Consider the following 14,486-nt stretch of genomic DNA (forward strand, 5'->3'; position numbering starts at 1 on the left):
TACACTGTGTGACTCCATCCAATCCCAGGGGAAAGCCACTCTGAGTTTAGTCAGGCCTCAGACAAAAGGTCCTTACAAATTCCAAGCAAAAACTAAGAAGTCACGGCTCAATACCTGACAAGCTAGCACAGAAACCGTAGCTGAAAGACAACTTTATATCCTTTCACTACCTCTGAACTAAGCAATACAAGGGCCAAGCAAGGTACAACTCAGAAGCCTAAACAAAAGAGCTGGTGGAGAAGCCCCAACCCATGCTGCCTGTCCTCAGAGCTGTTGCTCAAAAAGCTGCAGACTTTCCCCAGATGCTGTGTAATGCCTGTCAACATCACCCAGATGTCTCCAACCCCTGAAGACATCTCAGACAGCACCACCTGCCTTCAATGGGACAGCACAACACTCTCTCCATCTGTCTGAACTGAGCCTGAATTCTCTGCCTTGTCAGTTACATGAAGTCAGTTCTGCAGCCAGAAAACCCCACAGTCTGACACAATTCCAGACTTAAGGAACCATGCTCAGTTGTATGTAATTGTATGCAAGTATATACCCGTATTTGGTGGCTTCTCAGACCCACTTTACAAAGCCCAACATGACTATAAGGGTAGAAAAACAAAAAAGCATGGAGCAAATACACCGAAACAACCTCCCTCGCAATTCTAGCTCAGGTTACAGCATCAGTAACCGGTCTGACATTACAACTGGGGTTAATTTAAAGTTTAGCAGCCACCCGGGGGCCGCTGCTGTGTGCGGAGCTGAGCGGCTGCTGCCAGCGGGGGGAGCGCTGCGCCCACTTATCAAGTTCGGCAGCTTATTAGTGGTTTGGGGTCGGGTTTGTTCCCCGGAAACCGAAACACGAATGTAGGCAGACACTGCATATATACACACATCAAAACTCGTGGAAGAAATAAAATTCAGGAATGGGGAAATGAAATTCAATTCATGGGGAAACCTGGATGTTCCAGCATCGCCCCTAAACACCTGAAAGCGCCAGCGCATCCCCGTCGGTATCCCCACCGCTTTTTCACCACTGAAAGCCAGCACCTAAACCTCCCACCCATTTCCCTCAAATCTGCAGGCTCTGAGGACGTGTGAAAAATAGTAAAATAGTAGCTATTTTTTAAAATAGTAAAAGTAATGACAACAAGGATCTGCGCACGCTTTTCCGCCCCCCCTTTCCGTTGGGGAGCTGCCCCCCTCTCCCCAGCCGGCGCCGCGCGGTACCTGGCTGGCGGCCGCCATCTTGGGGCAGGCAGCCCCACCGCTCCGCCCGCCGACATGGCGGCGCCCCGCCCTGAGCCCGCCCAGCGGGACGGGTGCCCGCCGGCTGGGGAAGCCTGAGGGAGCCCTTCCCTGGGCAAAAAACACTGCTGGGTGAAAAAAGAAACCCTTAAACGGTGGTGCTCGGGGCTCTCTGATGGGTTTTCCCGAGCGCTGGCGTGGGCTAAGGCTGTGTCACGGTGGTCGGGGACCAGGAGGCTGGGCGGTGTGCGGAGGGAGGGGAGTGGCCGCGGCCCTCTCCTTCTGTCTCCTGTCAAAGATTCACGGTTCTTTTTCATCAATGAAGTGCACAACATCGTCGTCATCCTCCTTCCAGTGTATAAATTCCTTCCAGTGTATGAATTCTAACTCTGAAACGGCAGCAGAAGCACGGCAACATTTGAACCCTCATCCCCAGTGGAGCAGCAGCATTCGGCCTCATGCTGGACTCTGTTTCACAAAACACAGTGTTAAACACAAAAACCAGAGCAGACCCATCCAGCATACCCTACCCACAGCTGGAACCCCAAAACCTGGCACAGAGCTATCACCCAGAACTGTAATGTCAGTGCCCACAGAGGCCACCGCTGCAGACAGCGCTGATCAAATGACCTTTAGCAAGCTCTGGGCTGGAGGCAGAGGAAAGCAAAAACACCCCAGTAAAGCTAAGGCCACATGTAGACTAAGCCAATGTTTGTATTTCCCCACACCGCTTCTCTGCTCATGAGTAAACCCACTAAGCCTGCTCAGTAAATCTGCACTGCTGAGCAACCTGTGCCTTGCTGAAGGAAGTATCTGCACAGCTCACTATGCCTTAAAGTCATCCCCTGAGTCAGAGAGAAAATGCCTAAATTTTCTGTTCCCTTCATTTTTCTCTGCCATCATCAACTAATCTAGCCTCATGCTACACCACCACCACAATATGACCTCTTTCCCCTTTTTTCTTCAAAACACTGAAGTTCAGCATTACCTACTTTTTTTTTCTATTAGCATTCTATTCTCACTATAGCTTATTATCTAAAAACTGCATATTTTTTTTTTCTCTATTTAACTACCAGGCTGGTTTCTTTTCTCTCTCTCAACCTCCTCTGTGGGTATTTAACCTTTTTCAAGATCAATTTGATGTGGGATTCCCAGGTGGGTGGTATGCAAAGCAGCCAATGAGCCTTGTAGACCTGCAGTCAGAAGCCAGCTCCATGACTTTGTCCCAGATCCACACTCAGAAAAACTCTCCCCATATAGTTCGGTAGGGCTGTGCTTACCCAGGAAAAAAGGTATGTTTTGCTTGGGGTATATACCATGACCTGTGCTGCAGACAAAGCTATCCCATAGTACAAGCACACCGAGGATATGAAGCTGATGAGGCACATCTGCTAGCCCATGAAGACAGTATTTGGTCAGAAAGGGCACCACACTTCTTTCCTTCCACCACAGTCCGTGGCCCTACATCACTCTCCATCTTTGACCCACACAGGCCACGTGTACCCTCACGAGATATTGTGATAGCAAAAATCTTATGCTTAAGTTTTCTCACACATACAGCATGGATATGAAATGTCTACCTAATGAGAGTATGGTGGGGAGCTTGTTAACCCTTGCAGACACTAAGTATTAGCATTGCCTGGTCTTTTTATAAGCCAGAATGAACAGAGGAAAGAACAACCACGCAGTGCCAGCAGCTGCTGTCTCTATAAGGATATTCTGTGAGGCTCTCAGCCCTGGAAACTATGCAACCCAAAAACCACTGAAAGGATGATTTTAATGAATTCAGTTTGTACTTCATTACCATTTGTTCTGACAAGTGGAAAATACCTGCCCAAAGGTTGTTTCTCTCAAGTGCCCACATTCCAATTCAAAGCCCTGACTGTGTGGGCTCTCAGTTCTTGTACTTGGCTGTCTATGTGTATTTTATTCCACTGGGACTCACTGCTGGTAGGTAAGAAATAGAACATAGACTTAGTGGGATGTTACATTTCAGAGCACAAACCAAGAGATTCTGGCAGCTGCCTAATCCTATGTTCTCCAGCCATCGTTTGGGTTTATTCAGCTTCATTCTCTTCAGGATTGCTTTCTGGGGGAGAAGAGACATATAGTGTAATTTTTTTCTTGAAATATCCCCTTATGATTAACAGTAGTGAAGAATTCGGCATGCATATTGGAATAATCTTTCAGTTTTTCCATTGTAAATGTATCAATTTGCATATCAATATAACTTCTATAAACAGCATTTGCACATAAGAAAATTCCACCAGTTAAAAGTAATACAGTTAAGAAATGGCCATGTGGTTTTGTTGTTGTTGTTGTTGTTTTGCTTGTTTGTTTTTTTCTTAATATAAGCTTATTTTGGTCAAATCAGAACCACCATTTCCTTTACAATTTAAGCCCTGAAGCGCTGTGCAGTCCCTTTTAATGCCAGCTAACATGGGCACAGATTCCTCCCACAGATAACACCGTGCTTATTGACCACAAGTAAAAATACATCTCCATATGGTTAACAATATCATCACTGACTAACCCACAAAATAGCTTACAGAAGAAGGGATTCAAACACATTTGCATTTCATGTTAATATAATCACTGATAAAAAGCACTTTGGGAGAAATCTCATTTTTTCTTTAAAAAAAATCCAGTTTTAGAATAATATTTTGCTTTGAAAATTCACTACATATTCTAGTTTGGAATTAATTAACAAATTAATTTCATATTTTTCTTAAACAAGAAAAAATCTCTGTTAGAAAGACTTGGCTTTGTCTCATTTTATTTTATTTTTTATAACTGATAATCAGGAAACATCTTCTGAAGCAGAATGTACCCGCTTACTTGTAGGTGAGGAATAAAATGCTTATGATTTATTCCAGGAGCAAATTACAATATTCACTATGCTGTTAGCTGTTTCACCTTTGACATATTTGCCTATTCTCTCTAATTCCCCATCCACTTCATATGATAGTAAGCAAACAGATAAGAACACTTCTGTTTCCTTCAACAAAACACAGGTTATGGAAAGACAATCTCACTCCCTTTGATACTGCTGCAATCCAAGCCATGCTTTAGCCTAATGTGATCACACTGGATTTCCATCATTTTCAAAGCCAATTAAAAGAATGTCACAGGAAGGTAGCAGGATTTGTTGTATCAAATCTCTTGATTTAAGAAGCTGCAGTTTAAGAATCATGACAAATAGGATATTTTCCAGAATAACATTTTGTTACAGAAATAAGAAACCTCTTAGCTCAAAATCACCCAAGAGTGGGTACTGTATGGTACTGTAAAGGAGTACCATAGTAAGTGATGAGACACAGATGGATTGTTTTAGGATAGCATTCATGTAATAGTGAGGGACTTTGACAAATGTCTGTTGACCTAAATTCAAAATGTGCTACTGCTGCCGCTTACAATAGTAAAATTCTCCATAACAAACCTCTGCAATGCCAAAGGCTTATATTTTTCAGGAAGATAGCAAGGCTGGCTCTGTGCTGCATGTCATTTTGATTCTGTATTTGAGCTGTTCAATGCTAGATTGCATATTTCTTTCTAAACAAAGAAAAGCAACCCCCAAATAACTTTCAGAATCTTTTAGCGATTGCATAAGACCAAGAACAGAGACAGGGAGAAATCTAGGCCCTGGTAAAATCAATGGGGGTTGTGCCAGTTATTACAGTGAAGGCAGGATTTATCTTGATTTTCAAATACTAGCAAACAAAAATATGTTATTCTCAATAGAATCAGAACATTAAATAATATGTGCTTGAATACTTGTTTTCCCTTTCCTTTAATATAAGCTGATTTTTTCCTGAAATCTTTAGACTCAGGGTATCAGAACTTTTAGAAATACATTACATAGCATAAATCTCACAATAACATTGTATGATTTGTGTCATAAACACAAAATTATTGGTATGTTCAATTCCATCATTGTGAGGTACCATCCTCCTGTGCAGCAAGTTTCTTTGACACAGTGATACAACTTTCTCTGAGTTTCTGAGCAGGCAGATCTCAGCGCTGCGTTGGAACAGCTACAGACCTCATCAGCCAGGGAACGTAAAAGCTCAATGAATGTTTAGGATTGGGCAGAGGTTAACTAAACCAAGCACTTCTGCTACACATTGAGATTGCATTAATGCAATGTAAATGTGTTATCAGACTTGGCAGGGAGAAAATTTTAACTTCCATAGCCAGATACTGAGTCCCCATTCCTGGAGGTCTTCAAGAAACATGTAGATGTAGAACTTAGTAGCATGGTTTAGTGGTGGACTTGTCAGTACTAGATTATAGGTTGGACTAGATGATCTTGGAGGTCTTTTCCAACCTGAGTGATTGTGATACACTACAAAGGTGTGCCTGCATTGCTGGATCATCATTGATATGTCACTAGAACAGGGAGCACAATTCTGGAGACTTCAATGAACAGTAAATATTTGATCCTCTCCTGGAAAGACCTCAGAAAATTCTTCTAAACTTTAAGGCATAAGACAGAAACAACTGTAATTCCAATGTGCATGCCACAGGTCTAAAGACCTTTCAGTATCAATACTGCCAGTACAGAGCTCCAGCTCTTGCAAGGTTCCTGACATATGCACACAAATGTTGATAGAGGGTTTCCTCATTTGATTTAAGGAAGATTCTAAGAGATGTAAATTCCCTAGACACAATTAGTGGAAAGCATAATATCCATGAAGATCAACTAAAAGCTCCCAGTGCAGCTCCTGATATGCTGTCTCCTGCCAGCTTTTTCTGCTTACATAAAACCTCTCAGCGAATGGTACCCTGCCTCTGAAATCCTACATGCACTGATACTAAGCAAATCACACACTGTAGGCAATTATTTTGCCCTCAGTTTTAATCTTCTGAGTTTTCTCTGACCATAAGCAATCTTGGAGACTTAGAATTTTAAACATTTCCAGAGCCTTGACTCCTCTGCTGTAAGAATACTACTGGCATTCCCACTGCTCCAGAACAGCAGTCCTCGTGCACTTTGAAGCAATGAGCCACTACCAGTTTCTCATCAGGCACTACACACCTTTATCATCATATTTTAATTTGAAAATACAATTGCAGTACTACATGACATGTCCATGGACCATCTACTTTAGGCTTGGAGATGATTACATCCATAAATCACTTTCAGAACCACTTCTCCAAAAAAAATAACGGAGTCCTCTGTTGGCTCTGCTGAACAAGGAGTGCTGCTTTCATTGCCCAGATGACTTTTTCTTTGCAATTCAGGCAAAGTCTGGGGAAGATTATCTTGTGCTAGTCTAGTATAATTTCTAGGGTGTCAGAATGTGTAGAAGAATAATATGAAGTACTGAAAGAAACATACAAAATATCAATCTCCCTCCAAATTATTGAACACACCAACACATCTTTTAGTTTAGCCTTGAAAGTCATGTTAGATTCAAAGCACAAAGGCTGAAAATGATCGTCTCTTCTTCAAAGCCTGCACATACTTTACATTCTCTTCTTGCTCTTTACACCTGTTCCCTATAATGAGACAGGAAGCATTATTTTCTGGAATTACTAGTTGAATTGTATTATTCTCTTCTAGCCCTACAGTCAAAATCTTACACTAACCTGGCAAAACCCAGTTCTGTCACAAGCAATTAGGATTTAGTAGGTGCTCAGAAAACAACTCTACACAGGGATCCTCCCTGATATATATCTATACTAGGTAGGCAGTCTGCTTTCTTGCGTACCTGGAGACCACTATTCTTACGGTTATCCTTCAGGGTATAAATGTAAGATAAAGACAATCACAGAATATCAGGCAGTGAATACGCCTATTTCAGCAGTCAATGCATTTTTAAGGACACAGTGCTTGCAGTCCAGACACAATCTGCAAAGCTAATTTTTAAATGCATAGTGTTTACACATAACTAAATAATATTAAGATTTCTCAAGTTTTTTGCAATTCCCTAAGTCAAATCCTCAGTTCTTCAACAGGACTGAAGAAAATACTGCAATCTGTTCCATGGGCTGCGACTCTATACTTTCAGCCCCTTCCAGGCATCATCTCAGAAGGTCTCATTAGCTCTTGCTCATGCAATAGATTTGCTTTATCTGGAAGAATAGCTGTGCAACCATAAGCAAAGGAATTTAAGTTAAAATTCTGAATCATGAACAGTTATTTGGGTCACTCCACTTGCTTGCTCTTGTAATCCAGCCTTCATTGACTTCTCTGGGTCCGTACACATATTCAACATGTGAAAAAAAACGGAAGTTGCAAGCGTTTCAACTGGATAGGACAAAAAAATTGATTCATCCAAAATTAGTGGATTTTTTGTCAAACATCACTTCTCTGTGACTCAGTTTGTCAGTCTATATGACATTTGAATAAATATTTACCCAACTCACCAAGGGTTGTGAATCTTTATGAATCATTGCTTGTGTAACACCTTGTAATCCTTGAAAGAAATGCAGCATGTGCATTCAGAGTATGGATCTGCTTAACTGCAGAGGATACAGGAAAAGAAGAATAGATAAAGAACGTTCGTGTCTCTTCTTTTCCCTTGATCAAAATTTGTTTTCAAAGAAATTCTTTATTATAACTACAGTTCTTTCTTATTCAAACATGTATAATATCGTTGGTACGGATCTTAATGAAGAAGATTAGGACACAGTCTGACACTAATCAGCATATTCAAGATTGTTCACTTTTATTAGGATAAAAATGCAAGCACTTTTAGCATATAATAATTGAAATTCTTGTCTTTTTTTTTCTTTCTTACTATTTCTATGTGAAAATATCAAACACTGATTTAAGTTAAAACATAATGACATTAAATGCTCTTAATTCATACGAAGACAAAGCCCTTTCTGGTAGAATTCTTTGCTTCAAGAGACGAGTAAGCTAAATGAGCATACTGCCTGCCTCACTTAGCTGTCATCTCTCTAAAGGCCATATGAGTAAACCTGACACACTTCATCTCTCTTCTTACCATCATCTACATGCTTTTGCTATTGTCTCCCATGTTAAACTTTACAGCATCTTTTGTGAAAGAATACAAGAGAAATGAAGTATAGCACTGTAAATAAACAACATATCTAGGAGAGAGGTTTAAGAAATGATTGTGAAGGTTGTGTGTAAAGTGCTGTGGTTGCAATAATATCAATGCAGAAGAGCCATGCAATACACCATCTCAGGACATTTCTGTGTTTGATGATTGTCCTGAGCTAGGCACAAAGAGCTGCCAGCTGGTCAATATTTCAAAGCAGAACATTGACACAAATTTCAAATATTGCAATGATTTAACACACAGTAAGAAAATAGTTCTTAATTTGGGGAACCAGATTTCTTAAGCAAACAAAACTATAGATGGTAAGGATTGAAAACATATTTTGTCATCCTACTATTCTCTTCACCACAGCAGGTTAGTTCTTTACAACATATTTCTATAGTTTTCTGCAGCTCACTTGTAGGAATGCATTTTGGGGGAGAATATCTGCAGGAAAGTCCCCATACATCTGTCAGTTGCACAGGACACTGTCCCAGGAATGGATTCAGCACGTACTTGAATTTCCATGCAGACCAAAGAGGGGAATCCCTTACTGCATCACATAATTTGGGATCATGGCCATTACCTGGGCACTGTTTGGAGAGGGGAGGAATGAACTACAAACCCCAGACCTCACCCAGTAAATCCCAGCAAGGATATGCCATGATTATGCAGAATAAGATCAAAAGGTTTGTAGATATGTTGTGCAGTATCAGACATACAAGAGAGATGCTAGCCCAATTAGCACATGAGTATCCTAAGATGAAAGGCTCCAAAAGTGCTATAATTCTTACTTATAAGCAAATTTGGAGATATTTAGTTCTGTTTCTGATTTGTATGAATCCCCTAGGGGCCTGTTTCCCCTTTTCCTCTTATATTTCATTTTATTTATTAAAAGAAAACCATAAAGCTTCAGGCAGATGTACAAAAGTTTCTGGCTATAATGATATAGGAGGAAGAACTGTACTGGGAGCACCTGTCCTGCATACGTGGTACAGAAAACAATTTACTATTGGCACCTTTCACTACCTCTCTTGCGATTTCTGCTCCCACTAGCAGCCTCCCAAACTTCAGATTCCTCCCCCTTACTGTACTTTTTATTTGGCAGGGAGCTTACACCCAAATGCGCGTGTGCAGAAAACTGCGGTAAGCTGTGCTCAGACGAATGTTGTCCTCCTGTCTGTATTTTTACATGAGTGTCCTGGTCACCTGAACCATATGACACCTCCCAGAAGACACAGTTTGCGTGATGCCATCCTATACCCTGGGTAATCTGAGCTTGATTCTTCCTTCAACATCTTGACAGAAGCGCTAGCATCAGACTTGGTAATTACAGCATTCCTTTGTCATCTGTTTGCGACTTTGGAAAGCCTCCAGTTCACCACAGACCAGCATTTGGTCATTTCTCATGGGGCTCTAAAGCCCACATTCAGCAGTTTCATGCAAAGCCCAGGGTTCCAAATGACACGAGGTGTGATGTATTTTCATACAGAGTGACAGCAAATAGCTATTTTAGCTGAAATCACCCTTCTTGTCTTCCAGTAGGCAAGAACACCAGGAGAAAACAGACTTTTTAATACAGAGCTTTTCCCCACAAGCAAAAAAGTTTGATCAGCTCAAAGTAATAAAAAACACACAGCAGTCGGTCCTGCAGTACTTAATCCACTATTGTTCCTTTGATATCATGAGTATCATTCTACTTAGCAGTATGCTTCCATTACAGCAATTTTCTTTTAAACGCACAGCACTGTCACCAATTGCCTAATATATTATAGGCTCTTAAATCACACCCATCTCAGTAGAGCCAGAAGATCAAGCGCTAAGAAATAAAAAATACAAACTTTCAGCTGATCCACAGGTTCCAGGCAAAGTGCTAGCAACAGGACTAAAGACGAAGGTGTGGTTCATCACACCCCAACACCTCCCAGCTGACAAAAGGGTCCTCTGCAGGCTGGGGCAGCTGAGGAGGATTAAAAGTAGCCTGAAAAGGTCTTAACTTATGCTGAGAGTAGCATGTTTTATTCTGAGCAAAATCTAAATAGAATGATAATCTAGGCTACTGGCTTTTACAACTGAGGTAAGAAAGTCCTTTATGTAAATAAGTGGTTGTTTTTATTCCTTTCTTATCTTTCCTTACTATTTTTATGACTATTCTAGCATTAGGTAAAATACATTCTTTCTCCTATCTGTTTTAAGTAAAAAAAATATATATATATATATAAATACAGCTTGGGCATTTAGCCACTGTATTACTAAAGTGTGCAAAATCTTATTTGTCAAAATGAAATAATACTATGAAAGCATTAGCTGAAGAGTAGCTCCTTATGGTGCATTTAATAATGCTTGGGTGGCACTTCTGGGAAAAGCACTGTGTGGTGTCAAAACACAGCAGGTTCTTCACAAGGGCATGGCATGCATGCTCTTTATCAATCTTGTCCTTATCAGTGAATGGTACAACAACAACAAGAATTTCCTACCAAAATAATGAGGGACTTGAGCTTTTGATTTTTCACCAATATCTGAGCTAGGTCGTTATCTCTCTCTTTTTTTTTTTTTTTTCTTTTTTTTTTTTTTTTGACCACTTCTGTCACCTTCTTTCCAATACTAAATTAATCATGCAGGTGCCCTTGCTGCTTTGTTTTGTTTTTATTGCATACAGCAGGCTGCATGAGCTATTGCTGAGAAAGTGTGACATTGCTCAACTAGTGGAGTCCTCTACCCCTTTTTTTTCTAATGTACAGGCTGTATTTAGAAGTAGTGGAGGAAAGTATTTCTGCTGTAATGCAAAGTTTCTTTCATTTGCCATAAATTAAATATAATTGTGCTGTTAGATGGAAAGTACAGCATAGTAGGAAGTTCTCTGTTTATAATCATAAGAGCTAGGAGCTTTTTAATCCATGCCCCTGATAGCTTTAAAATGTTGTTTAGCTTTAACTTTCCATGAGAACAGTGATGCTTAACATAAGAGGTGTAAGCACAGGTAGCTTCCATCCTAAGATGCTGAGTGAATGGGTATATCAAACTACAGCTGGATAACAGGGGTTTGTCAGTAATGTCATCTAGTCCTAAATGGCATTGTATGACTACCATATACCAGGTACTATGACCTGGGAATGGGCAGGAGGCCCTTTGGAAACTCCATGCCCAGTGATTTAATCCCTGAAGTCTGCTGTAAGAGGAAGGGGCTAGTCATTGATCCTTTTCCAGCTTATTTTTTAAATGCCTCCACATCTGTGGGCAAGAGTATGGCATCTGGGAAAGGAGACTACTTCTGTGCTGTGAATATGTCTTTCAATGCTCATGATGCATCTTGCAAGTTTATGAGTGAATTGTCTCTCAAAGCTCAGTTTGTAAACCAATTTTGGGAAGCATCTTTGAATTCTGCTACTGAAGCCCCTGAAAGTGGCTTCTGCTATCTAGCGCTAGAACAGTTCCCAACAGGCTCAGAAACTGAAAGCAAGGGTCTGTAGTGTCAAAACAACTCATTGGGATATAGTTAATAGGAACACCACTGTAATGCAGGAGATGGGGAAAAGGAATTAGTTTCCTGTTTGTGTTCACACATGGAAATAGGCTTGAAACCTTCCTTGGCTGTGCAAGACATGGCTCAAATGCAGCAGGAAGGCTGCCTGATACCCATCACTTGGTGGGGCTCCTCTGAGTGCTGGGTCTTGGCTGCTAACGGGCAGCACAGCTAAATGGAGGCTGCTGAGGCCTGTCCCTGCCTTCACACCAGCCCTGCAGCTGCCAGCCAGGGGCGTGAGGCACACTGGTGTCATGAAGTGAAAGAGCCAACGTAGCTCCAGCGGAGGAGGGTTAAGAAGCAGTTTGTTTCCCCTTTGGTTGGGAGGCATGGACAACGCTTCCTAGACATCCTTACATGTGTAATGTAGTGGCTTTAGTGTTTTCACCATACCTCTTGTAACAGTTGATAATTAGCTGGAGTTGGATGATCTTTAAGGTACAAAGCATTGTGATAGCAGGACTGAAGTGACTGGAAAAGGAGACTTGGAAGAAATTAAACTATGTTCCTTTAACAGGCACGCAGAGCGCTATTTTCAGGTCAGGCACGGAAAACACTTTGAAAATGCTAATTAACCTCTATTTCAAAGGACATCCCCAAACTAAGACACTATTGGACCAGGCAGGGATGCGAACGTGGCCTGACAGCGGGCTCACGGCTTCAAAGAAAGCCTCCTGTGGCAGGGGGGACGGGCAGCCCGGTCGCGTTTACAGCACGGGGCAACCTGAAGCGCTGCTGGGGCTACCTCGGGCTGCACGCCTGTGACCCCCAGTGACAGACAGACACAGGTATTTCCTCGGGACTGACTGTCCGGATCATGAATTAATTAATTAATTAATTCCGGGCCAGCCTGTTTAGAAGCAACCCTATTTACACAGCGTGCCCGGGGGGAGGCGAGGGGTTCTGCCCTTGAAGGGACGGAGCCCCCCAGCCCCTCGCCCGCCGTCCCCTCCCCGCGGGGCGGGCCCGGAGGCTGCGGCTGGGCGCTGCTCCTCGCCCTCCGGTAGGCGGCACCGCCTTCCTCCTCCTCCTCCTCCTCCTCACCTTCGCCGGGCGCCGCAGGAGCGGAGCGGGGCCCGGGCCGCCGGCTGCGCTGCGCCATGGGGCTGTAACGGAGCGGTGAGTTAGCTCGGCACCGGGGGGCTGCTCCCCATGCCCCTTACCCCGCGGGACCCCCTCGGCGGGGAGCACCGGGGGGGCTTCGGCTGCCCCGGCGGCGGCACCTGGCCCGGGTGGGTTTGTGTTTTTTTTTTTTTCTTTTTTTCTTTTTTTTTCCGCTGGCTATCACGGGCTGAAGTTGCAGTGGCTCCCGAGTAACTCCAGGGCTGATGCTCGTCGCCCCCCGCGCCGTGCCCGCCCTCCCCTCCCTGCTCCGCTCGCCCCCGAGGAGCCCGAAGGGGCCAGCCCGGGGGGCGCCCAGGTGGCCCCGGTGCCGGTCCGGGGGGCACCGCAGCGAGCCGGCTCCGTGACAAAGGCGTTTGGAACAAAGGAGCCATTTTAGCAACTGTTGGAAAGAAATTTCTGCCGCGGCTTGCATGCTTTAGTAAACCCAGGGCTTCATTCATCTCCCCCCAGTCCCCGCCCACAGCTAGCCTAATTTATCCCGAAATGAAGTAAAAGAGAAGAAATGGCATCTCTCCCCTAAATCCTGCATCATCCCCCTGCGCTGCAGCCCGCTCGCTGTTTGCCTTCCCTCCCAAACCTGTAGTTAGGTGTTGTTAAAGAACATTATTTTGTGCCGCTGGAGCCTGGAACAGCAGAGGCAGCTGAGTGTACCTCTGGTAAGAACATCTCGTCTCCATAGATGAGAACAGCCAAAGACTTGTTATGTGCAGTAATTTAGTACGTATTTATACTTAAATCTATTTGGCATTTTTAGCAGGACACAAATCCAAGAGAGACTTACTGGTATTTAGAAGAGCCTGCCTTTTTTTTTTCTTTATACATATACCATTGCATTTCTAAACGGAACAGGTGGAGTTGCATCTAGAAATATCTTTTGACTTGTTCAATTCTCATAACTTGCATATTTCCAGCAGTCTTTGAGCTGAAACGAATGCAAACCACATTCCTGCAACAATAGATTATCAGCGAGCCTAATAGATGCTCAGAGACAGGAAGCCTATGACTTTTCAGGAGTGAAATCATGTGACAGCGTCAGATACTGTGTGTATCACTGTTTACAGAAAGCCAGCAGAAAATACTTCCAGGAAAGCACTAAACAATGGGAAACGAGCTAACAGCACACTTGTTAACACTCCTGCTGGTTCACCGATGCACAGTAAATCACATTCTGCTGTGAAAACCTGCTAGGGCTAAGCGTATAACTCAAATGCCCACAAATCTGTTGCCTGCTCAGCTCTTGAGACAGGGCTTTATTAGCCATGGGACAACATCGCATTGACTACATAGACAATTCTGAACCCAATAATATCTCCTCTGATTGCAGATCTTTCTGTCGCTCTTGCCCTGGAATTACAGTCCCTTGAGCTAAGCTATACTTATGTTGGGAAACTTCAGGGCTGTGTTGCATTATTTTATGTCTTCTTCCCTGCACAAAGGACTCTTGCTGTTGCTTGCAGGAGTGTAGCTCTACAAGGATGGAAGCAGAGGAAATGCTGTTGCACAAATGCTTATGTATGTATGGCTCCAAGCTGCTGCTTGTATTTAAAGCTTCTTGTGTTTTAATGCTGTCTGGAGAATTTGTACTTACA

Source organism: Netta rufina, assembly GCF_964035555.1.
Source record: "Netta rufina genome assembly, chromosome: 1".
Classification (NCBI taxonomy): Eukaryota; Metazoa; Chordata; class Aves; order Anseriformes; family Anatidae; genus Netta; species Netta rufina.